This window comes from Lissotriton vulgaris, chromosome 10, assembly GCF_964263255.1.
Source record: "Lissotriton vulgaris chromosome 10, aLisVul1.2, whole genome shotgun sequence".
Taxonomy (NCBI): domain Eukaryota; kingdom Metazoa; phylum Chordata; class Amphibia; order Caudata; family Salamandridae; genus Lissotriton; species Lissotriton vulgaris.
Genome location: NC_141698.1, coordinates 386,206,930 through 386,232,050, shown reverse-complemented (window position 1 = coordinate 386,232,050; position 25,121 = coordinate 386,206,930).

The following is a 25,121-nucleotide window of genomic DNA, read 5'->3' as shown; positions in this document are numbered from 1 at the left end:
TGTGAACTTGTGAACCTGAGGAATGCAGACTGCGGCACCTTCAAATCAATAAGCAAATAAGTGAAGACAGTTCTGCTGATGGGCTTGTTTTTGTGATTAGGTGATTAAAGTTTTTTTTATATAGATTTTGCAAAACAAAGAAAGACAGACACACAGGAATAAAAGTGAATAAGGACGAAAAAGAAAGTTAGTGATTTATTGACTCATTTTCAGGGCTCCGTGTCAGGGAAGAAGAGCTCGTCCTCAAACTCTGCGAATTCAGACGGGAGTAGGTCAGTTAACAGAGAAGAACTTCCCTCATCTAAGTTGGTGTCCTCCTCGTCTTCTTCCTGCGTGCATTCTCGTATTTTGTAATCTGGTGGTATGAGATGCTGATTCATCTTGATCGTTGTTAACCTCTCCACATTTTTGGGTGAGAGGCGGGTCCTTTTGGAAGTTACAATGCCACCAGCAGCACTGAAAAAACGTTCAGAAGACACACTTGCGAGTGGGCAAGACACGTAATTTATAGCCAGGTTGGTGATCTCTGGCAACACATCTATTTTCCCATGCCAATACGCCAATGGGTCATCATGAACATAGACCTCTGTTGAGTCATTCAGATAGTCCTGCACCATCGACTCAAGGTTCTCCAGAGTTCCTCCACTTTGCTTACTTTTTTCTGGGACCTTTTAAGAAGCAAACCCAAGATGAGTTAGCCAATCCTCTTCTTCACACAATGTTACTGTTGTGTTTGGTGCAGATGATACGGTTGCTGGTGTCGTTAACGGCTGAGAGGGAAAATCACTCACTTCTGCCACAGCCACAAATGCAGAAGTGGATTTTTTTGACGAATGGCCTGCTGATGCTGATGTACTTCCTTTTCCTTCAATTTCCTGCCGTTCTCTTTCAAACCGACTGGCTGACACAGCTAGCCAATGTTTGTACTTTGTAACATTGCGTCATCAAAAGGAAAGAATACTCTGCCTGCCACTGCCTTTTTTTACCGTGGATCCAGAATAGTAGCAGAAATGTAATGCTGTTTTGAGTGGATCATTTGAAGACGTTCATCTCCAAGTAGCCGCTGTAATAATTTTTCCGCCATAACAAAAGCTTCTTGCTGTTCTTCATCTTTTTCAAACATAGAAGACACCGCCTTTATTTTATAATGTCTTGATTTTCTAAATTTAACATTTTTTCATTGACTATTGAACATTTTTGCAGAGTTGGCATCAAGCATATCACTGATTTCTTTTCTGCAATTTTTCTATGTATATTCTCTTGAACAATATTTTTGTTTGGAAACAAAATTGAAAGTAATCGTGCCTGTAAAGCTTCTTTGCCATGTTCACTCCCTTTTTCAATTCTTATATTTTCAAGAATACTTTTATAATCAGCATCCTTTGCCTGTCGCATATTTGTAATGAGTTCTGTATATTCGAAATATGACCAAATATTAATATTTCTAATGCTTCCCAGGCACTTTCTGGTGTCTTCATGTGTAACTGTTTCAAATATTGGCTGTTTCACAGGAGTTAGTTGTAGTAGATCTCCAAAAACTATGACGTGTTTGCCTCCAAATAACACATCATACTCTGTTTTAAGGATTTGGTGCATTCTTAAATGCACAAATGCAAGCATTAAAGTTGATACCATGCTTACCTCATAAATAATGAGAAGTTTCATTTTTTTCAAGACTCTAGAAACTTCACAACAAGTTTCTCCAGGTAGGTTGTGGTATTCTAATTTATTTACATGCTCTACTGGCAGCATCAATAAACGATTTAATGTAATCCCTTTAATGTTATATGCTACCAACCCAGTTGGAGCAGTAACAACACAAGAGAGTGACAACTGTTCTTTTCTGTAGATAAGTTACAATTCCTTTAATTAGAAAACTTTTTCCAGTTCCTGCTTCTTCACTCACGTACAATCGAACAGGTTTAAATGACGTACATAAACACTCGTTTTTCTCATGAAATAAACCATGCTCAATCTGTTCGGTCACTTGATCACATATTCGTTTTTGCTCAACATTTAGTTGTCTCTCCAATTATTCTAAGTTTATTACATCATCTTGAGCTTGTTGCATTGTTCTTTCCACCTCTTCCATGGCAGTTGCTGCTTTATTTTGGATAATTGGTTCTCCTAGTGGATTCTGACTCAACGAAGCAGAACTTTGACTGTCTTGAGAACTGTCTCTAGCAATCTCTGCTGCAAATGTAGCTTCTTGCTGTATTTTGTCATTTAACATTTTCAGATAATTAGTAAAAACAGAACATTCTATAGTATTTTTAGTTGCGTTGAATGAATCTTCATAACTGTCAAAATCTCCAAGTAGTTACAGTTCTGTACGCCATGGGTTAAAGAGTTGCAAAAGAGCTAAATAGTAAAAGTCCCTTTTGTCAGGAGTTTCGCGACTCGGTTTTCGGTGATTAATCAAATATCCTTTTCTTTGTTTCAGTAAACATCCTTCAGATCCAATCACAGCATATGCTCCTTTATTGATATATTCTGTAATATTCCTCTTAAAAGTATAGCTTTGCAGTACTTCATAGAGACAAACGTTCTCAAGATTTTTGGAAAAGTATGTATCCAACATATTTATCTTCAAAATATCTGTACTGTCTTGTTCTCTCTCTGCTAAGTACTCAATTTCTTGTACAGATTTCAAAACTCGGTTTTGTGTTCTTGCAAGACCTAAACTCACCCAAATGATTGTTCTAGATTTGGAGTATAGACTTGCAGATGTTAAGCGATCTGAACATTCATATGCTCCGATTTCTCAATGAGACAACATCTTTAAACTGTAGCTGTACAATTTCTTACTTAGGCTCTTTTCATGAGAAATTTCTTCCCACATTTCCTTTAGTTCAGTTTTTTCAGATTTAGTAATGTAAGACGTTACATATCGAGCCACAGCAATGGAGTTGTCTGCAACATATTGAATATCCATGTTAGCATTCCACATGGATAAAATGACTGGGTTATAGTCATTTATTTATTTTGACTCTTCATTTCTTCCTTAGTTGTGGGTATTTTTCAGTGATTTTCTTATGACAGTAATTCACAAAGATGACATAAAATTGTTCACTCTCCCTTTTGATATTACTGGATGTGGAAATCCAAATCGACATTTTGTGTAGAACTTATCCTTAGATTTGTACTTTCGATGACAGTATTTTCCACAATGATGGGTTTGAAACCCTAAGACTAGATGTCTTAAATTCTTTTGTTCTGTACTTTTTGGTACAGCACATGTAGAATATTGTTCAATAAAACTCATCACTGTGTCATCTGAATCTGTTCCAAATTTGGGGGCATCTTTTATCTATAGCAGCATATGCATGTAAGGAGCACCTCTTGCTTGATACTCCTTTCTCCAAAAGAAATCCAGAACCTCTCCAAGAGGAGGATTTGTTTTTGTTTTTGATAAAAACCATCATAGCTTCAAATCTATGATTGAAATACCTACATACATTAACTGGATCCAAAGAGCACAGTTCTCCAGGTGTCTTGTATTCTATATTTTCTATGTTTACATTTGCCTTTCGAAGAAATTGAAATAAATCTTCCCAAGCATACTCTGCACAGCTTAGAGTAAGGACCCCTTGTAGGAGTTCCTAAGTTTCTTAGCATACATTTCAATTCCCCATGACGACGGTACCAATACTCATTAGTACCACGCTGACATGCCATAAGATTAATTAGCTTGGATTCCAAAACAGTATCTTTCTGTTGGACTTTATCCATAAAGTCCTTTGCCGAAACATTGAGCTGATGTACTCCACTTTTTAGTATATGGTTCACTGCGTAAGAAAGTACAGACAAGTCACTCTCAAACAGAAGATGAAACACATACGGAATACATTGGCGAATCCTTGGATGCATATAATCTTGATGTCCAGTAATCAGATGCAGGAATCTGCACAGGTCGTTCATCATATCATCCACCTTTGCCTGTTGGAAATAACTGAGGGAAACAAAGAGCTTCCAAGCTTTATTCCTATACGCTAATGGGACTTCCTTTTGCTTCTTTCATTCGGAACAACTCAATATTATTCCCCATCACTTCTTTAGAGTGAAGTGGACGCACACTATAATGTTCATAAATCTCTTCAGTTCTGGACACATCAACTTTTTCAATTTGTCCAGTTGACGAATCACTGTCCTCTTCTACAGTTGTTTCCTCTTCTCGTACATATACATTTTTATAGTATTGATTAGTTTTTACCAAATACAACGTTGCCTTTTTCTCTTGCCTAGCATCCACTAATTCTTGCCAGATGTTCTTACTCTTTGTAGGAACACCATCAACTAGAATAACTAGAGGTTCCTCTTCCACAATTTCTACACCAATTGCTTCAATATTTTTCTTTAAATCAAGAGGCAAATATACAACTCTTCCCTTTAATCTTCTCTGTAAATCTGAAGGAGGCAATTTCCCTGACTTAGGCTTCATACGAACAATAGCTTGAAGTAGATGCACACATTAAATAAGAATAAACTCATAAGTATTTAAATTCATCAGTTCAGAAGGAATATTTGCCAACTCAAGATTATTATGTACAGCTCTAGCAGTCATTTTGTTTTCATTTAATTTATTATAACAATATTTACAAATACGTTGATCAGAGCCCAAATCAAAACAATTCTCTACCAACAAATAAGTTGCAAATTCCTTCCACTGATTATTATTCTCCTTCTCACTGTTTAAATATAGATCAACTAACCTGGTCTGATTGTTATAATGAAGTCGTCTACAACAAATACAAGAAAAGTTTGGCCTTTCACCCGTAATGACCTTAAACCTTGTTATTTCTTGCTCAAAATGTTCTGTACTAAAATTCTGTACATATTCTTCCACATTTCCTTCTATTAATGTATCTGTTTCTGCACTGTCTTCTTCAGGACCAAAGTAACTAACCTCAATTTCTTCACAAATGTTGATTACATCTAAGACAGATCCATGCAAAAGAGCACTGTTTAACTGTTCACCCAGTGTAGGGGGTATAGCAGGGGGTGTTATTTCAGAGTTTAAGGCACAGCAGCAGTGTTCGGGCAGTGTAGGAGGTCATACAGGGAGTGCTGTTTCAGGGTTTAGGGCAGAGCAGTGGTGTTTCAACATTATAGGGGCATTCGCTGAGGGTGGTGATTCTGGGTTTAGAACGGTGCAGTAGTGTTGAAATAGTTTAGCAGGTTTTGCTGGGGATGGTGTTTCAGGGTTTAGAACAGTGCAGTGGTGTTCGGGCAGTGTAGGGGGTCAAGGTGGGATTGATATTTCTGAGTTTAGAGCAATGCAGTTGTGTTTGGACAGTGTATGGTATCATGCAAGGGCTAGAAATATAAAGCACTGCATGTCCTAAAGCCTAACTCACTTCATGAGTACATGTATTCCCATATTTTTAAGCACATCAACTAATCAAATTATTCTGCCACATTTTTCTGAAATGAATACTGACTCACACTGTGATCTTATACACATGACAGTATCCCTTGCAATTCAGTAAAATGATTACTACGGTGAAAGGGGGTCTTGCTGGGACTGCTGTTTCAGTGTTTAGAGCAGTGCAGTAGTGTTGAAAGAGTTTAGCAGGTTTTGCTAGGGATGTTGTTTCAGGGTTTAGGTCAGTGCAGTGGTGTTCAGGCAGTGTGGGGGATCAAGGTGGGACTGATATTTCTGAGGTTAGAGCAATGCAGTTGTGTTTGGGCGGTGTATGGTATCATGAAAGTGCTAGGACTATAAAGCACTGCATGTCCTAAAGTCTGACTCACTTCATGAGTACATGTATTCCCATTTTTTTAAACACATCAACTAAGCAAATTATTCTGCCACATTCTACTGAAAGATTTTTTATGGCATATGTACAGCACACCCAAAATGTTTACTAGACTGCAAGGAGACTATCTGAGAATTCTAACCCTGATATACAAGTGTGTAAGTGATTAGACAACTTCATGTACACACTGTACATTTTTAACAACAGCACTGTGCTGCAAAAAAAAATCTCATCAAACACATTAACATACCAACTGCTCCTATCACAATGTTTTTCCCAAAGCAGACAAATTCAGAATCAGACTCTATACAAATAAACTCCTGCTTCCACATTAGAACACATTTTTTTATTAACTTAAAGTGCACAACATAGATCCCCTTAAAAATTAACAACTCACCTTTAAAAATGCTTTTGTAGAATTAGAACAGTGTCAATCACACACCAGATTTTCTTAAGTAGAATCTCTGAATTGTGCACCAGTCACTGCAACCATAGAATGGCATTGCTTCCCTCTCATTTTCCACACATTTTCTTTTTTTTTTATTTGCATCAAGAGGGACTAACAAAAACCAACAAACAAAGAAGAAATATTTCATACAAACTTCAAGAATAGTTGATACATTAACGTAGTCTCAGTAAGGCAATACATAAATCATAAGACATTAAGGACATATAATAGCTAAGGAAAAAGAAACAAGTATCAATACATTAAATTTCCCCAAATCCTTTCCACTTTCAATTTGGTTTGAAGACCCCTTGTTGTTGCTAAAGCCTGTTCCAAATTATATATTTCCTTTACAAGACTTCACCATTCCAGAACCGTCGGTGGACTATGTTGAATCCAGACTCTAGCTATTATTAGTTTAGCGCATGAGATTAGAATATTCAACAGATCGCACGGAAAACTGTTCACCCCAGAGGTACCTACAAGCACATCGACAGACGTCAATACTACTGGACATGCCAGCTTTGTAGACACAACTTTAGGTACACCATTCCAAAATTCACTCAATTGTGGACAAATAAAAAACATGTGAGTAATATCAGCTTATCGTAAGTCACATTTTGGACAGTTAGTGTGTTCACTGATACTATTATTATTTGCCCATTTAAGAATCCTGTCTGGCGTATAGTAAAGTTGACAGATAGTTTCGAATAACTGCAACTTAAGACTAGAAGAGTGAACGGAGCTATTTAAGCTATTTAAGGAAGAGCTAATCAGATTAGGGGTCACATCAACACCAAATTTCCTACTACATTTCTCGGCTAATTTAATAGAATCATCATTTCTATACCCAATAAAAATTTTATATCCAATACTAATCCATGCTTTACCAGTTTCTTTATAGATACAGTTCCATATATCAGAGTGTAAAATATGAATAAGTCCTAATTTCCGCACCAGATAATCTCTAATTTGATAATACTTAAACCGGGCCCCCTCTGTAAGATTATTGCACACCTTCAACCTTTCAAATGTAGAGAACCCCTGATGGTCATATAGATCTCCCAATTTTTTAATACCGGAGTCTGACAACAATTGACCAACTGTATCATGAAAGATTCCTGGTAAACCCGGATTAAGCCATAAAGGAGTGTTACAGTGAAAGAGAGAGACTTTGCACTTAGCAAGAGTAGATAGCCAAATACTAACAGTATCTTGTATCGTCTTAAATTTCACGCGTTTGAAATAATTGGGGTCATTCAGTCTGTAAAGGAACATATTTACATCCTCACGCAACATAAATTTGTGAAAATACAGACATTTATTGTGGATGATTAAACTTCGGAATTGAGTCAAAAAAGTGGACCAATAATTAGATTTAAAGTCTGGTAGAGACAATCCTCCTTGATTGAATGGGAGTTTAAGCAATGTAATAGCCCGGCGAGCGTTCTTATACCCCCAGACAAAGCTGCTGATAGTACCATCCAATCTATTGAAATAGGAATTGTTAATCTGTAAAGGGATGGATCGAAAAAGATATAAATATTTGGGCAGTATCTTTATTTTAACCAGTTTTATTCGGCCAATGATATTTAGAGGTAACTTGTGCCATTTCTTAAATAAAGCAGTAGTCTCTTTTAATAGGGATTCATAATTTAGAGCCAATATTGAATTCACATTAGAAGAAATGTTAACCCCTAAATAAGTGGCTACATTGCATACCCCTGGATGTTGGTGATTTGTAGTTCATAACAATTTGGGTCTTACCAGTGTTGAGCCTGTATCCCGAAACCAAGCCGAATTCCCCTGCCTCTGTTATAATGCCTTTCATTGCTTCAGGGATATTAGTGGAGTAAACCGCAACATCGTCAGCGTAGACGGTGATTTTAAGGGAGTCTGCGCCATTTACAAAGGGGGAAATCTGAACTTGACTCTGCAAAGCAATCAGGAATGGTTCCATTATAAGGGCAAATAACAAAGGTGATAGGGGACACCCCTGTCTTGTCCCTTGCTTGATCGAAAAGGTAGGAGAGCTTTTGCCCATATAACAAACTTTACCAATAGGCTCATCATATAATGATTGAATCCACTTCAGAAATTGACCATTTATACCAAAAGCCAGCAATGTGGCCCACAGAAAGACCCACCCCACTCGGTCAAATGCTTTCTCTGCATCTGGTAGAATCATACTGAGTGGGGTTGACTCAATCCGGGCAACATCGAAAGCCATAATGGCCATATTAATATGCGCCGTAGTATCTCTCTTAGGTATGAACCCATGTTGTTGGGGTGAGACCAATTATGACTTTAATGGTGCCAGCCTAGTTGCTAATATCTTTGCAAATATTTTAGTATCGTTGTTTATAAGTGATATAGGTCTGTAAGAACCTCTTTCATAGGCTGGTTTGCCTTTCTTTAAAAAAAAATAATTTGGGTAGAATTCCAGGATTTTGGCTCTTGCTCCCCATTACCAATAGCTTGAATGACCTTAGCTAATAGCGGTATCAATTCTTCGATGCAAGTTTTAAATAATTCTAAAGGGATCGAATCTTCTCCAGCTGCTTTGCCAGATGCCAATGAGTTAATAGCCATTTTAATTTCGGCTGGTGTAATATCCCGCACTAATTGATCCGATTGTTCTTCCTCAATAGTAATAACTTTATTTAATGTTAGATATCTTTTGATATTATCTTCGCTAACCTCGCATTCCGGTGTATATAGCTCTTGATAGTAATGAGCTAATTGCTGCAGTATTGATTTGGGCTCCTGGAATATTTGATTATTAGCCCCTTTAATTTCTCTAATAGCCATTTGAGCTTGATCTTCAGCCACTTTATACGCGAAAATGTTGCCTATCCTATCACCCCCTTCATACTGATCTAATTGATATTTTTTAAGTTTAAATATGCTTTTTTCCCTAAATACATTTTTAACTGCTGATTTTAGCTCAATTAAATTAAAATGTAATTCTTCCACGCTGTCCCCTTTTAACAGAGCTACAGACAATAGATTTGCAGTGTGGAGTATATCAGCTATCATTTTCTCATTTTGGCCCCTACGTTCCTTGTTTTGTCGCCAGATATACTGTTGTGTAAATCCCCAAATGCTTGCTTTACATGTATCCCACACTATCATTGGTGATTCTGAATGGATATTTAAGCCTATAAATTCTTTTATGTGATCTTTTAGTAGTTTTACAAAAATAGAATCCAAAAATAAATATCTGGGAAATGAAAAAGAACGAGGAATTTGTCTTTCAGTTGTTACATCAAATGACAAAAGAAGAGGGATATGGTCCGAGGTAACTCTTGGACATATTACCATAGTGCTAGTTTCAAGAATTAAATCCGAAACCCAGACCATATCTATGTGTGAGCATAATTTATGCGCAGCAGAAAAGTAGGTGTAACCAGCTAAGTTAGGATACAAATATCTCCAAGCATCCTTAATTAAATGGATTGCTGCAAAATCCTTAATTGCAGCCCTGGTCTTTCGCATTCTCTGGAATGAGCCACTTCTAGTTGTATCTAAATTATAATCCATAATACAATAAAAATCTCCGAGTACTATACACATACCCTTCCCAGCTAAGCAGCTCCAAATTAACTTGATCAATAATTCTAGGTCCGTCCAGATTAGATGCGTAAATGCCGCAGAGTGTATATTTACGGCCTTCAAATGTTAACTGTACAATTGCCCACCTGCCAGCCTTATCAGTTAGCGTTTTGTTGATTTCTACTTTAATCGCATCGCTGCTGCAGTGATGTTTGCGCTACGCTGCTTTTTTCGAAAAGCCGCGTTAGATGACAAGGTCAGCTCGTCATCCACACACGCCCCCCATGGCTGATGACGAGCTGAGCTCGTCATCAGCATCGAAGGGGTTAAACTGCTTGTGTTTTACAATCGCCACCCCCGAATTGAAGCATTAAAATCAGTACATACAAAGTTGTCATAGCCCAATTGTTTAAGTAACTTTCTATCTTTGAATGCTATATGAGTCTCAATTATTACTGCTATCTGTGGATTATACATTTTCAACTCTTCAAACACCAGACTCCTTTTAATTCTACTATTCAGGCCCGCCACATTCCATACCAAACATTTTAACTGGTACATTTAATATTATAAGTTTTCCTGTCCTTAAAATCAAAGTACTAAAACAAATCAACCTTACTACAACTTAGTGTTCTTAAACTGCTTGTACCAGTGATGCCTTTTTATACCCTGAACCTCCCTACCCCCAACCCCTGCCTTGCAGCTCTCTGCCCCACCCCCTCCCAGTTCTATATGTACGTATAGGTCCCCCCATTAACCCGGCTGCCGATGAAATGGCAGCAAAAGCGGAGTCGTGACCCCAGAGATCCGGCCATACAATACTACAAGCTCAGGACCATGTATCATTTCTTGCATTATCCTGCAGTATCTTGTATCATAATATAAGCCAAAACAAAATTTCAAATTTAACTGCGCGTGCAACTAAGAAATGACCAAAATCCAATCCCATTCCCAATCAACCTATGTGTAGAATAATTTGTCATTATTAGTAAGACAGTGTACCAAATATACTTCATTGTCCATTTTTTTCAGACTTCCATTTACACATGATTTGCTCAACCTCCCTTTCTTCCAAGAAAAAGTAAGCACCGCCATTCTTTAAGACCTTTAGTTTGGCTGATTCTTGCAGAAAGGCCTGGCCCCCCAATTCCTTTTTTGGGTCAACATATTGTCGCAGTTTCCATCGCCTCTCCATAGTCAGTTTACTTAAGTCCGATCTAACAAAAAAAGTAACTGAGTCAATGGTAACAGGGGTATTTGGTCTTGCCATCAATGAAATTTCTTGGCGGAGCAGAAAATTACCGATACAACTCAAAATGGGCCATGGGTACTGACTACCCTTATTTCTTTGGATCAGGGGAAGTTGGTGGGCTCGTTGTATTTGTGAGTCCCAATCCCAGTCCAATAATTCAGGGAATGCTTTCAGGAAAAGATGAACCATATAATCCCTGGGATCGGCTCCTTCGGCCCCTTCCACTATACCAAATATTAGAAGATTCTGTCTCCGTTGTCAGTTTTCCAAATCTTCAAGTTTGGCTTGCATTTGACAGATCTGAACCTTATGTTTATTTACTGCAATTTCAGAATGAGTGGACTTCTCTTCCGTTAAAACAACCCTCTGTTGTAGCTCTTCCACCTCTTGGGAAATAGCCCCTAATTTGCGGGACATCTCTTGTAGCGTTGACTGGGTCTTGCTACTATCCTCCAGTATCTGTTGGTAATGGGATTGAGCCTCATGTTTTTGCTCACTGTATCATTTTGAGAGGTATTTAAGGGGGATATATCATTGATTGTTGATTGATTGATATTATCTGCCCCTGTTAGAGTAGGACCAGTGTCTTTTGTTACTGCTACATCTGAAGCTGCCAGGGACAATACAGGTACTATAGTTGGGATTGCTATCACCTCGGAGGTAGGAAGGAGAGAAGGGGCGGCCCACGTTGTTTCCAATGTGGCAGTCTGGGTATCACCATTTACCAATACCACTATAGGAGTTATCTCATCACCACGGCAGTTTATTCCCCCTGGTATAGCATCTGCCTCAATAGGACTGTTCCCTGAGAGCCTTAGCGCCATAGATTTAACACCGCCTTTAGCTTGCACCCATTTCCTTATGGGGATGTTCTCTGCTATTACTTTTACTGTAGTAGACTTTGATTTATTAATAATCTTCTTCACCTTATTCTTGACTTTACCTATTCCTTTCCTTACACTGTTGATTTTGTCCTTAGCTGAGCACGAGGATGTATTATTGCCTGGATCGGGGAAGTCGCTATAATCCTCGTCCGTTTCAGTCCCCTCCCAATGTTCATTCAGCATAGTCTCCGCTGCCCCCTCAGCTTTCCTGGTTATCTCCTCTCCAGCCTCTGATATCTGCCCAGCCTCCTTTACTATCTCATCACCTTCCTTCAGTTCTTTATCACAAAGGCCTTTCGACATCTCTATTAGTAATAATGAGGTCGATATAGGTGACGTGGCATTAGCATTAGCATTACTGTTACCAATAGTCTCTGGTTGAGCCTCTGCTTGAATCTGAATATTTGTGCAGGCATTACAGTCTTTTAATAATATTGTATTCACTCCTTCACCGCCAATAGGAATACCGGCAGTCATTTCTGAAATATTGATTGTAGCATTATTCTCTCCGTTTGTTGGGGTAGCTACAATGTTGCAATGTAGCCCCAAGGAGCCAGGAGTGTCTGATAGTACTGTAGGATCTGCAGTGTTTAATTTCAACGTTTTTTATCGGATGCCAGATTAGGTTTAACAAGAAGCGGCAAGCGGAGGAGTGATTTACTTGCATTCAGTCCAAGTTTCTCCGGCTTTCCCAATTTCTTTCCACCATCTGGGATTTTTGCTTCTGCCCCCTCTATGGTAGCACCTGCCGCCACTACTGCAGATGTCGCATCATTATCCAAGAGATTGTTTGCTCCCGCCTGCTTCACTGTCCTTGCGTTCCTCATTTGAGGTTTTGGCGCCATTGCGAAGCACTCTGCTGATGCCATAGACGACCCAGAGCTAGAGCCCCAGTAAGTCAAAAAGTTAAGCCAGCCAAACACCGTCCCCCCCCTTGGAACTGCGGGGGTAATACGCGGAAGCCGGAAGAAATTGGGGCAGTTCCCTTACCCGGCTCTCGATCAGCCTTAGCCGCCGCATCCAGTACCTGCTCTGTTTCCACTCTGCGTTCTTCTACAGCCGTAATGCAACAAGCCGTTACTCTCCAGCCGCGGGTCTCTATCCGCTGCTCCTGCTCCGCGTTACTCTGTCCGCGTTCTTCTATAGCCGTGATGCAACAAGCCATTACTCTCCAGCCGCGGGTCTCTATCCACTGCTCCTGCTCCGCGTTACTCTGCTGCCGTGAGGTAAGTAAGACGCTTTCTCAATCAACCGCCTCCATTTCCTGCTCTGTTTCTGCTCCACATTCCTTTGCTGCCATAAGATAAGCAGACCGCTACTCCCCTGCCGCAAGTATCCTATGGCTCTCACGCGGTTCTCTGCCGCTGCAGTCAATCGAAATCGGTATAAAAAGTCTGCTTTGTCTCAATTTGAATCCCGGTCATAGTAAGCACGGCCGGACCTCTAGAAGTCATTCTCCGCAGTGGCGGCGTCAATCTGCCATCTTGGATTTTCCACACATATTCATGTAGATAGCCAATGAAAGTTCTTCCCACACAAATTCAAAAACCAAACTAACATTTTAATTGGTTCTACATTTCTACACTTTCAAACTCACATAATGTTCAACCTTCCCCCACTGCTCTCTCTGCCTGTTACCATGGTAACACTCCATAGAACACCTAAGTGAACAAACAGGTGAAAAGTTCATCAGCAAATGTTGCAAACCAAACCAGCAAGGGTGTTTGACTTCTCAATATACCAGCTTATCCGGTGTAATGTTCCTTTCAATTACTTTTTCCCAACCATTAGCATTTCTCCTTTGAAAAACAGTACCATGCATCCTAGTTTTCAATGTTGAATTTTCAGAAACCACCAATCATTTCTTTTTTTTCGAATGCACTGAATCTCATCTACATTTTTTTCTAAAATCCTACTTTTCAAACTGCCATTTCATTTCCGGAGCCCATCTGAGTATAACCAGATCTCCCTTCAAAATGCTTAGAGTGTGGATTGTAGGACACAGCTATATTTTCTGGACTGAAAGGTATGCAGCAAATAGATGCTTTCACAAACTTGATTTACCAAATGTGGATATTATGTGGATTAGCCAGAGAGGATTGAGATGTCATCAATTGATGCCATTGGTAAAATCCTTTTTGCATCTCCCACACCCTGACCTCATAATTGTGCACTGTGGTGGCAATGACCTAGGCACTTTGACTGGGGTAGGTATAGAGATGCTTTTAAAGGACACCTTTTGGCAATTGATGTCACTTTTTCCACAAACTGCCTTTGTATATTCTAATGTATGCCGAAGGCAAAAATGGAACTGGTCCAACCAATATTGTCCACAGATTGAGAAAGCAAAGAAACGTGAATAAGTCTGTTTCTGCTTTCCTCAGAGACAATGGTATGGGTTGTATATACCACAACAACTTGTGTTACAACATGCAAGGCATTTATAGGGGAGATGTTGTACATTTCACAGATGAGGGGAACAGAGTCTTCCTCTTGAACTTTAGACTCTGCACCGGTACTTACTTGTAGGTACAAAAAACACTCAATGAACACAACAGCTCTTTTTAGAGCCAACCAACATCTAAACAGTAAAACTTGTGATTTAACTGTATTTTTTTTGGCGATGTTCGCGCTCCGTGCGTGTACCAGTGCGTGAATGTACGGGTGCGTGCATCGTGCGAGCACATCACGATTTATTTTTTACAAATGACATTTCTTTTTGCCCGCGTGCGTCGTCCGCTTACCTCGCTATTTTTTCAACCAGAAAACACTGTTTTTTTGCCCTTCGGGGTCCTTCAGGGACCCCCTGAGAAGGCCTAGGGTGTCATGGAGTCATTTCATTTCAAAGTGCTTTATTTCGAGTATTACTCATAAAAGCAGACAAACATACATATAATAAAAAACAATTAAATTTACAACGTCATATTAGACTTGAGCACACACTTGATATTTAGAAAGACACAATACATGAAAGAATATCATAAGCAGGATAAATATGAAAAAGTGCCAAAAATAGTGATCATAAATAAGCAATTTTTAAAAAAGACAATATATCATAAAATTTCTAGCCGATGATACATTAAAATTGAATATGTTATAAAGGGTAAAAGATGAATACAAGTCTAGCAGTCTCTGACCAAATAATCATTTTTCCCAGAGAATAGACTAAAGCCTAGCAGTCTCTGAGTATATCATAACTTGTTACAGAGAATAGACGTGTACTAATAATCTTGTAAACAACAGATTGAGTTATTGCCCTCTAATCGTTCTCTGTCTTAAAACCCAAGCCCACCCCAGGTACTTCGCAATGGCAGTAATAATCCAATTAGCAGATGTAGTTCTTAAAATCCGCAGTGCTACCATGCTATTTCTTGTTCCTAGGCTCCTACACATTGGGGCCAACCAAACTCTCCTAGGAATAGAGTACCTTGAACATGAGAACAGAAAGTGACCAAGGGTCTCATTGCCTACCCCACAGGCAGGACAGGTTGTCACGCCCCCTGCTTTCCATTTAGATGTTAAGTTGGATAAAGGCAAGGAACCAACCCTCAATTGAAAAAGCAGTTTCCTGTCCATGGGCTTTAATATGTAATCCCAATACATTTCATAATTTGGGTACAGCTTGGTCTCTAAGTAGCTAGTGGTCATGGACCCACTGTTTAAACTAAGCATACTTTTATTAACAACATGTTCCCAGTAGATACTTTTTATAGTAGACATAGAAGGGAATAGGGCCCCGGCTGGGTCAACCCAAAGAGCATTAAGTCCTATATCGAACAAGGCAGTCTTCAATGATTTAAACCATTTAATTTTGTTGTAGCAATCTCTAGTGACAACATCTTTAAACCCATTCGCATAGTGAGAGAGCTCTGGCGTGGTCCAAAGCCTACGCCAATATAAAATCGGGCGTAGTTTGGCCTTGTCAGAAATTGCTCTCCTGCCTAATTCATATCTTAGAGGCAATTGCGGGCTGCTCTGGGGGACGCCTATCAGATTCCTATAAAATTTATTTTCTGAGGTTTGGAGCTCCTGAAGGTTTTCATACCCCCATAGTTCCGCACCATACAGGGCAGACCCTATTACTTTTGCCTCATAGATTATCAGAGGTGGTTTGATGGGCTTAGTAAATGATTTCCTTTGCTCTTTAATGATTGTGCCAGCTATTTGCTTGTGTCTTAATATAGAAATATTAAGGTGAGACTGCCACCTGTTATCGTTGGAAATATGTATCCCTAGGTAGGTGAAGGATTTAACAACCTCCAGGGTACGACCACTCAACGAAATATTAGATTTAAAATTTCTGTGAGGGTTGAAGGCCATTAGTTTTGTCTTGGACCCATTTACCTCCAGTCCATGAGCTACACAGAAATCATCAAATATTGCTAGTGCTTTTTGCAACCCTGCTGGTGTTTTTGATAAAATTAAAGTATCGTCGGCGAACATTAAAATTGGAACTTTTTCACCTGCAAGGGAAGGAGCATCAACTGCCTGGGACTGCATGGAGGAAACCACACCGTTAATAAAAAGAGTGAACAGGGTAGGCGCCATTGAACAACCCTGCCTAACCCCACGCTCAACTGGAAATTCGACGGTGTCATTACCATACCCACCCCAGCGAATTTTGGCATAATTGCCCTCATGCAGCCGCATGATTAGGGACAACAATTCCCCGGGGACCCCAAGTGTCACAAGAACTTCCCACAGTTTTGACCTTGGTACCAGGTCGAAGGCAGCCTGCAGATCAACAAATGCTGCGTACAGGCTGCCTCCGCCTAGCACCACGGTCCTCCACTGAATCAGCTGGAGGCGGAAGACTTGGTCGACAGTGCTGGTTGCCCTGCAAAAGCCAGCCTGGAAGGGGGATAAGATGTTGTTATCCTCAGCCCAATCAAGCAGCCTATTTACAATTACTCGACCGACTATCTTTTGGACAGTATCGATCAGACTGATCGGACGGTAATTACTAGGCAGAGCACGATCCCCTTTCTTGTATATTGGGATGATGACGGCACCCCTCCATGTCACAGGGATATCTGCACCTCTGGCGATGTGGTTGATTAGCAGATGGATGTATTTAGACCACCTTGCAGTGTCGTTTAAAAAAACGTCTGCAGGTACACCGTCGATGCCAGGAGCACGACCTTGATGGACAGATTTAAGTGCCATCATTATTTCATGCTGCGTAAAGGTGTCAGCTTCCATCGTTTCATGGGGTACACAAACGCTATCCGTAGCCAGGTTGCTCGATGCGTATTGTTCACTAAAAAATTTTACCCAAGCATCCTGGGGGACATTATTTGTGGAGGCATCTTCAATCCTGTCATGGCCCCATTTAACTATATGCCAAAATAACCTAGAGTTATTTTGGTCACTGGCACTCTGTAACATATTCCAATGAGCTTCGTCCCAAACTTTTTTAGCCTTAATTATTGAAGATTTATATTGTACCCTAGCCATCCTAATGGCCTCCTTGTTTTTATCTTTAATCGCGGCCCATAAATGGGCCCTGGCCCCCTTGCAGTCTTGGTTATACCATTTGGCTGGCCTAAGTTTCCCTGGCTTTTTGTTATTAGTCGATTTTAAAAAATGGCGTTGTATTTCTTTGAAAAGGTCATTGTGGACCTGAGTTACTATGTTCTGGGTAGAAGGTAACCCGACCACACCCTCGAGGGCCACAATGGCCCTATCAGTTGCCATATTTATTTTTCCCAAAGCCAGCAGGTCAGATTTAACACTGGTCCACCTCAGCCTGCGCATATCATTAGTGGGTATAATCGAAGGCGGGAGGGGTTCAGCAAGCCTCGGAGTGACAAAATGGTGGCCAACACTTCCTGGTTTCCGCCGTTTGGAATGTTGACAGACGTCTAACAGCTAATCAGAATTCCACTCGAGCACACCCGATAAGCGCAAGGTGCGGGCTTCTAGATATATATACACAATTTAAGCAAAAGCGTGATCTGCGAATCAGACTGTAACATTTTGCCAAATTTCTTTTAATTCCGTTCAGCAGTTCGGGCTGTAGCCGTGTCTAATCGTCCTATGGAAAATAACATGGGGAAAACACGTTTTGGGACCCCCCTTTTTTCTCAGGCCCCACTTGACGAATCCCCCCAAAGCTTTCAGGGACAAAGCAGAGCAGAGCGGGCCATCATCGTTGAGAAATTAGCGAAGATTCATCAACCAGCGCCAAAGTTATTCCCAAAAGAATGTTGCAGATTTCCTATGGAAACTAGGTCCTAACTAAAACTACCTATTGGCGACCGCCAGTAGGTAATATATACATATCAGTGATGTCATGAGTGATGTCACTGACCATGTCATGAGTGATGTAATATGTGACATCATCAGCACTGCATTACACGCGCAAGTTATAGTGAGTCCAACTAACTATAACTTGGAATTTCAATGGTTTTATGTCAGTAAAATGTCCAGGTAACTATAACTGGTGTGAAACCTATGGTTTTTTCAGTGAATTTAATAGGTTTTTTAAATGCTAATTCCTAACTATAACTGGTGTGAAACCTATGGTTTTTTCAATGAATTTCATAGGTTTTTTAAATGCTAATTCCTAACTATAAGTCTCACTTTATAAGTAAGACTGTTAACGCTCTAGTTGTTCTTAAGAACACTCTGGTACATTCTATCATTGGGCTATAGTTGCGCTACATATGGTTGATATTTGGGCTACATTTGTTTTTTTTTGTCTCTGGTGGCCATGTTTGGGCTACATTGGGCTACATTGGGCTACATTGGGCTACATTTGGGCTACATTTGGGCTCTAACATATATATAGCCCAATGTAGCACAATATATATTTATTTGAAAGTTAATTTTCGTAAAAAACACTTGAGTATAGCAAAGGCACATCGGGCTACCAGTCCCTACAATTTTTCCCTTTTTTGAAAATTTTTGTAAATTTCTTTTATAATTTGTTTTTGCCTTGGAGCGCTCCCGGTGCGCGCCCCGGTGAGCGCCCCGGAGAGCGTACTTGTTTGAAGTGCCCCGGTGCACGAACCGGGAAGCGTCCTGTTAGCGCCAATGTCACGAACGAAAACATGATTGTGACGTATCGCGTAGCCGCGTCCGCGTCATACGCATGGCGTAAACGCACCTGGAAGCATTCGACGCGCCCCTGGGCGCGCGCCGGGGAGCGTAGCGTAAGCGCGTCGGGTCATGTGACCTGAAAATAACACTTTTGATTGGTTCACAACAGTTTTGTTTTCCAAATGATGAAAGACCCCACCTTTTTTCCTCATTTTCACTTTGTTGTTTGAGTGAAGAAGACCTGTATTCTGTGAGAAATGGCTTCAGTAGTAGCAGCTGCAGGTGCATCTGGACCACCACCACCTCCACCACCACCACAACGACCACCATAAGACCACATTGGTGGTCATGAAGAAGAGGAGGACGAAGAGGAGCAGGAGGAGAGGCAATATCTGCTTGAGGACACTACCCCATACAAACCCAAAGAACATTTTATTTGGGAGTTTTTCAAAATGCCAAGGGGTGCCAAGAAATTTAATGCAGCAAAGGTCACTTGCCTCATCTGTGACCAAGAACTGTCAAGAGGGAACCCAAATAAAAACTATTCGTTTGGGAACCACACGATGATTAGGCACATGCAGAGGAACCACCGAAACAATTATTCAAGAGCAGAAGTCAGGCAACTGACCTTGAACCCTCCCCAACCTTCTACTTCCAGCACCTCCAACCAACCCACTCCATCCGGTGAAGAGGCTAGGGAGATGGTCCCTAATGTTCAAACCAAGTTTTCCAAATTTAAATTTGTTTGCATATATTGCAACAAAACTATATCTTATGGTGAGCAGAGCATCACTTTACTTAATCGAGCTGCAGACAACCATCATTGCAGCAAGCAACTTTAATTTTTTTCTATTTTTTGCTCCAGTTGAGCTGTTTGCAATTCCCTGTCTTTTGTTTCACCCCAGAAAAACTACAAAAAATATATAAAATTGTTCTGAAAATCCCACAAAAAAAATGTTCCAAAAAACAAAAAAATATATAAAACAACAAAAAGAAAAAAAAACAGTTCTTTTCAGAACTACCTCCCATTTATATAAAATGACTTACATTTTTAAACTCTGCCATTCTCTTTTCTCCCCGGTGCGCGTACCGGGCGCTCCCCCCACGCAAATCGAAAAAAATATATTTTTTTTTTTGCCCAGCGGGACCCTTTTATAGCCCCCACATCAAACCTGGGGGTTAGGGGGGGTCTACCCTGCCCCCTTATGGTCAATTCCCCCTTTGTTTTGGCCACCTCTTGTGTCTCGATCCTACCGAGACACAAGATGGCGGCCGCTCCAGACTGTTTCAAATGTTTACAGACACCCAAGAACCAATCAGCTTTCTGCGCGCAGGTCGCGTGTCGCACCCGGAGCGCTCCCCGGAGCGCGTACCGGGGCGCGCTTATAGATGTATATATTTTTTTGAACCTAAATTACTCAAAATCCACTGGAGCACAATCTTGAAACATAGCAAAGGCACATCGGGCTAACAGTCCCTACAATTTTGCCAAGTTTGGTGGAAATCCATTCAGCCGTTCGCGCTAAAAGTGAGGTTGACCGGCCTATGGAAATTAACATGGGGAAAACGCGTTTTGGGACCCCTTTTTATCTCGGCCCCCGCTTGACGCATCCCCCCCAAACTTTCAGGGAAGGACCGGAGCTCGAGGAGGCCATTTTGAGGAAATTTTCAGGCAGATTCGTCAACCGGCGCCAAAGTTATTCCAAATAGAATTTTGAGATTTAACATTGAAAAAAATCCTAACTGTAACTACCTACTGGCGACTGCCAGTAGGTAATATATATATATAAATATATATATATATCTCACAATAAATTAGTATTAGTAGGGCTAATTTATTTTGTTCAAGTCTATACACACACAAACACACATATATATATATATATATATTCACTGAAAAAACCATAGGTTATAGACCATATATAGTTAGGAATTCGCATTTACAAAACCTTATTTTACTCACACAAAACCATTGAAATTCCATATATAGTTAGTTGCACTAACTATATATCGCGCACCCGCAATCCACTGCTGATGATGTCACATATTACATCATTCATGACATGGTCAGTGACATCACTGATGACATCACTGATGACATCTCAAATGACATCACTGATGACATCACTGATGACAACATCCAGTGACTGTATGTTTCTGTAAAGTTAAAATATGTCTTACGTATTGAAGAATGAGTGGATGTATAAGTGTCTGGATGAAGGATTTAGTAGGTGCATGACTGACTGTATGAGTGAGTGATTAAATGTGTCTCACTGAGTGCATGGGTTAGTGACTAAACTGTCTTAATTTGTGCATCATTATGTCTGTTGTTCTGTAAACTGTTGCATGTGTTGATAAGTAGCTATATGAGTAACTATATGGGTTATTGATTGGTTGCCCAAGTATTTGTATGGGAGACTGAGTGTGTGTGTGGGTGGCTGGGAGGTGTATGACTCTGTGCATAGATGTGTGAGCAGTTGATTCACTAGATGTATGGTTTCAAAAGTGCATGTGGAAACAGCTGCATGGGCGGTTGACTGTGTGCATGAGTGTATTGGTGAGTGAATGGATATCTCAGTGCTACATGTCAAAGTAAGTACATATGTAAAACACAGTACATGTGAGAGTTGACATATAAAAATAACTGTGCATAAGAGCCAGTGAATGTGTGAGTGGCTGTATGGATCATTGTGAACTTGTATCAGGGATTGTATAAGAGAGTAAATATGTGTTAGTATATGTTTGAATAAGTAAAGTTTGTATAACTGTATAGTTGAGGAAATGGAGGTGTGATTGATTCTTTGCATGACTGACTAGGTGTGTGAGTAACTCCATGGATGAGTGACAGTCTGTGAGTGTCTGTTTACACTGATTGTATCTAAGGTTATATTAGAGTCTGAAGAGGTTCATCGTATTATCACATGAATGATATCATCAGTGATGTGATCAGTAATGTCAAATGAGATGTCATCAGTGATGTCATCAGTGATGTCATTTGAGATGTCATCAGTGATGTCATTTGAGATGTCATCAGTGATGTCATCAGTGATGTCACTGACCATGTCATGAATGATGTAATATGTGACATCATCAGCAGTGGATTGCGGGTGCGCGATATATAGTTAGTGCAACTAACTATATATGGAATTTCAATGGTTTTGTGTGAGTAAAATAAGGTTTTGTAAATGCGAATTCCTAACTATATATGGTCTATAACCTATGGTTTTTTCAGTGAATTTTCAAGGTTTTGTAAATGCTAATTCCTAACTATATATGGTCTATAGCCTATGGTTTTTTCAGTGAATATATATATATACATACATATATAAACATATATCATCTGTATATCTATATAAATACAAACATAAATGCATGCATACATATACTTATATGCATACAGATGCATGTTATTTACATGAAAGTTGAAAAAACACTAATAAAAGCAAAGCTAAAAAGCCACCTCATTACAAACAGAATGGCTTTAACTTAAACGAGGGCGAGATCTATTGCATTTTCAATGCTTGTTTACTTTGGTTCCATCAAGAAGGCATTCAGATGTGTCACACATTTGCCATAAATTCTGAATGTTAGCACTCTAGATGCACATTAGATCACTGTAGTAAAGCTACTACTCACCAGGGACGTCTGCTGCTGGTATTCAAAGTGCATGTTTCAGTCTGCATGTCAGAATTATTTTAATGAAATAGAAGAGGATTTGAGAAGTCACTCAAAATGATCCCTAATTTTTCTTTCTGAAGCACTAATCATACTTTCTATGGCAAAATTAACCCCCTCATGTTGTTCCTTTTTAAATTGAGTGTTTTCAGACTTACCACTTCATTTCAATCAAGATGGCTTCTGGTGTGCCATACTTTTGTCATAAGTAAGACTGTTAGCGCTCTAGTTGTTCTTTAGAACACTCTGGGACATTCTGTCATTGGGCTATACTTGGGGTACATCTGGGTGATATTTGGGCTACATTTAGGCTCTTTTGTCTCTGGTGGCCATCTTGGGAGACTGTATGTCAGAATTTTTTAATGAAATTGAAGAGGGTTTGAGAAGTCACTCAAAATGTGCCCTAATTTTTCTTTCTGCAGCACTAATCATAATTCATATGGCAAAATATACCCCCTCATTTTGTTCCTTTTTAAACTAAATGTTTTAAGAGTTACCACTTTATTCCAATCAAGATGGCTTCAGGTGTGCCATACCTTTGTAATAAGTAGGACTGTTAGCGCTCTAGTTGTTCTTTAGAACACTCTGGGACATTCTGTCATTGGGCTATACTTGGGCTACATCTGGGTGATATTTGGGCTACATTTGGGCTCTTTTGTCTCTGGTGGCCATTTTGGGAGACTGCATGTCAGAATTTTTTAATGAAATAGAAGAGGATTTGAAAAGTCACTCAAAATGTGCCCTAATTTTTCTTTCTGCAGCACTAATAATACCTTCTATTGCATAATATACCCCCTCATTTTGTTCCTTTTTAAATTAAATGTTTTAAAAGTTACCACTTTATTCCCATCACGATGGCTCCAGGTGTGCTATACCTTTGTAATAAGTAGGACTGTTAGCGCTCTAGTTGTTCTTTAGAACACTCTGGGACATTCTGTCATTGGGCTATACTTGGGCTACATCTGGTTGATATTTGGGCTACATTTGGGCTCTTTTGTCTCTGGTGGCCATTTTGGGAGACTGCATGTCAGAATGTTTTAATGAAATAGAAAAGGATTTGAGAAGTCACTCAAAATGTGCCCTAATTTTTCATTCTGCAGCACTAATCATACTTTCTATAGCAAAATATACCCCCTCATGTTGTTTCTTTTTAAATTAAATGTTTTAAGAGTTACCACTTTATTCCAATCAAGATGGCTTCAGGTGTGCCATACCTTTGTAATAAGTAGGACTGTTAGCGCTCTAGTTGTTCTTTAGAACACTCTGGGACATTCTGTCATTGGGCTATACTTGGGCTACATCTGGGTGATATTTGGGCTACATTTGGGCTCTTTTGTCTCTGGTGGCCATTTTGGGAGACTGCATGTCAGAATGTTTTAATGAGATAGAAAAGGATTTGAGAAGTCACTCAAAATGTGCCCTAATTTTTCATTCTGCAGCACTAATCATACTTTCTATGGCAAAATATACCCCCTCATGTTGTTTCTTTTTAAATTAAATGTTTTAAGAGTTACCACTTTATTCCAATCAAGATGGCTTCAGGTGTGCCATACCTTTGTAATAAGTAGGACTGTTAGCGCTCTAGTTGTTCTTTAGAACACTCTAGGAGGCTGCAGTAGAACACAAAGGAATCAACTGACAGTCTCTGTCCTTGTTGGATGTACATGTTTTACTGAGAATGTCAGACTTCATTTTCACATGACTGAGAAAGATAATGTGAATTTACAGAAAATATGCTTTCAGTTTAGCTTATAGATCCCCTTCCAAACCACTGTGGGAAAATCATGAGATATTAGTTTTCTTTCAAACAATATTCATGATATCACAGCAGAAGGTTTTTTCACATGGTAAAATCACCTTAGAACCCACCACAATTCCTAAAACGAGTATGGTACCATCAACAAATGATTTATAATGTAACTAAAATCCTAAAACCCTCTATTAACTACAATGCTTTTTAATGAGGTGCTATCATGTATATTGGTCCCAAGATGGCTGCCAACACTTCTTGGATGAAGTGCTGACAGCCAATCAGATCAGATGTGTGGTTAGGCTCCGCCCAGATATATATCTTTTTTTAAACCTGAATTACTCAAAATCCACTGGAGCACATATATTGAGACCTAGCAAAGGCACATCGGGCTAACAGTCCCTACAATTTTGCCAAGTTTCGTGCAAATCCATTCAGCCGTTCGAGCTAAAAGTGAGGCCAACCGCCCTATGGAAATTAACATGGGAAAAACGCGTTTTGGGACCCCCCTTTTTTCTCGGCCCCCCCTTGTTGAAACCCCCCCAAATTTTCAGGGGCTGCTCAGAAACAAAATGTTCCATTTTCCTGAAAATTTCAGCCAATTCCGTCCACAAACGCCAAAGTTATTAGACATAGAATTTTCAAAAATCCCATAGAGAAAAAATCCTAACTATATATACCTACTGGCGACCGCCAGTAGGTAATATATATATATATATATATATATATGTTATGTTATGTTATGTTATTTATACTT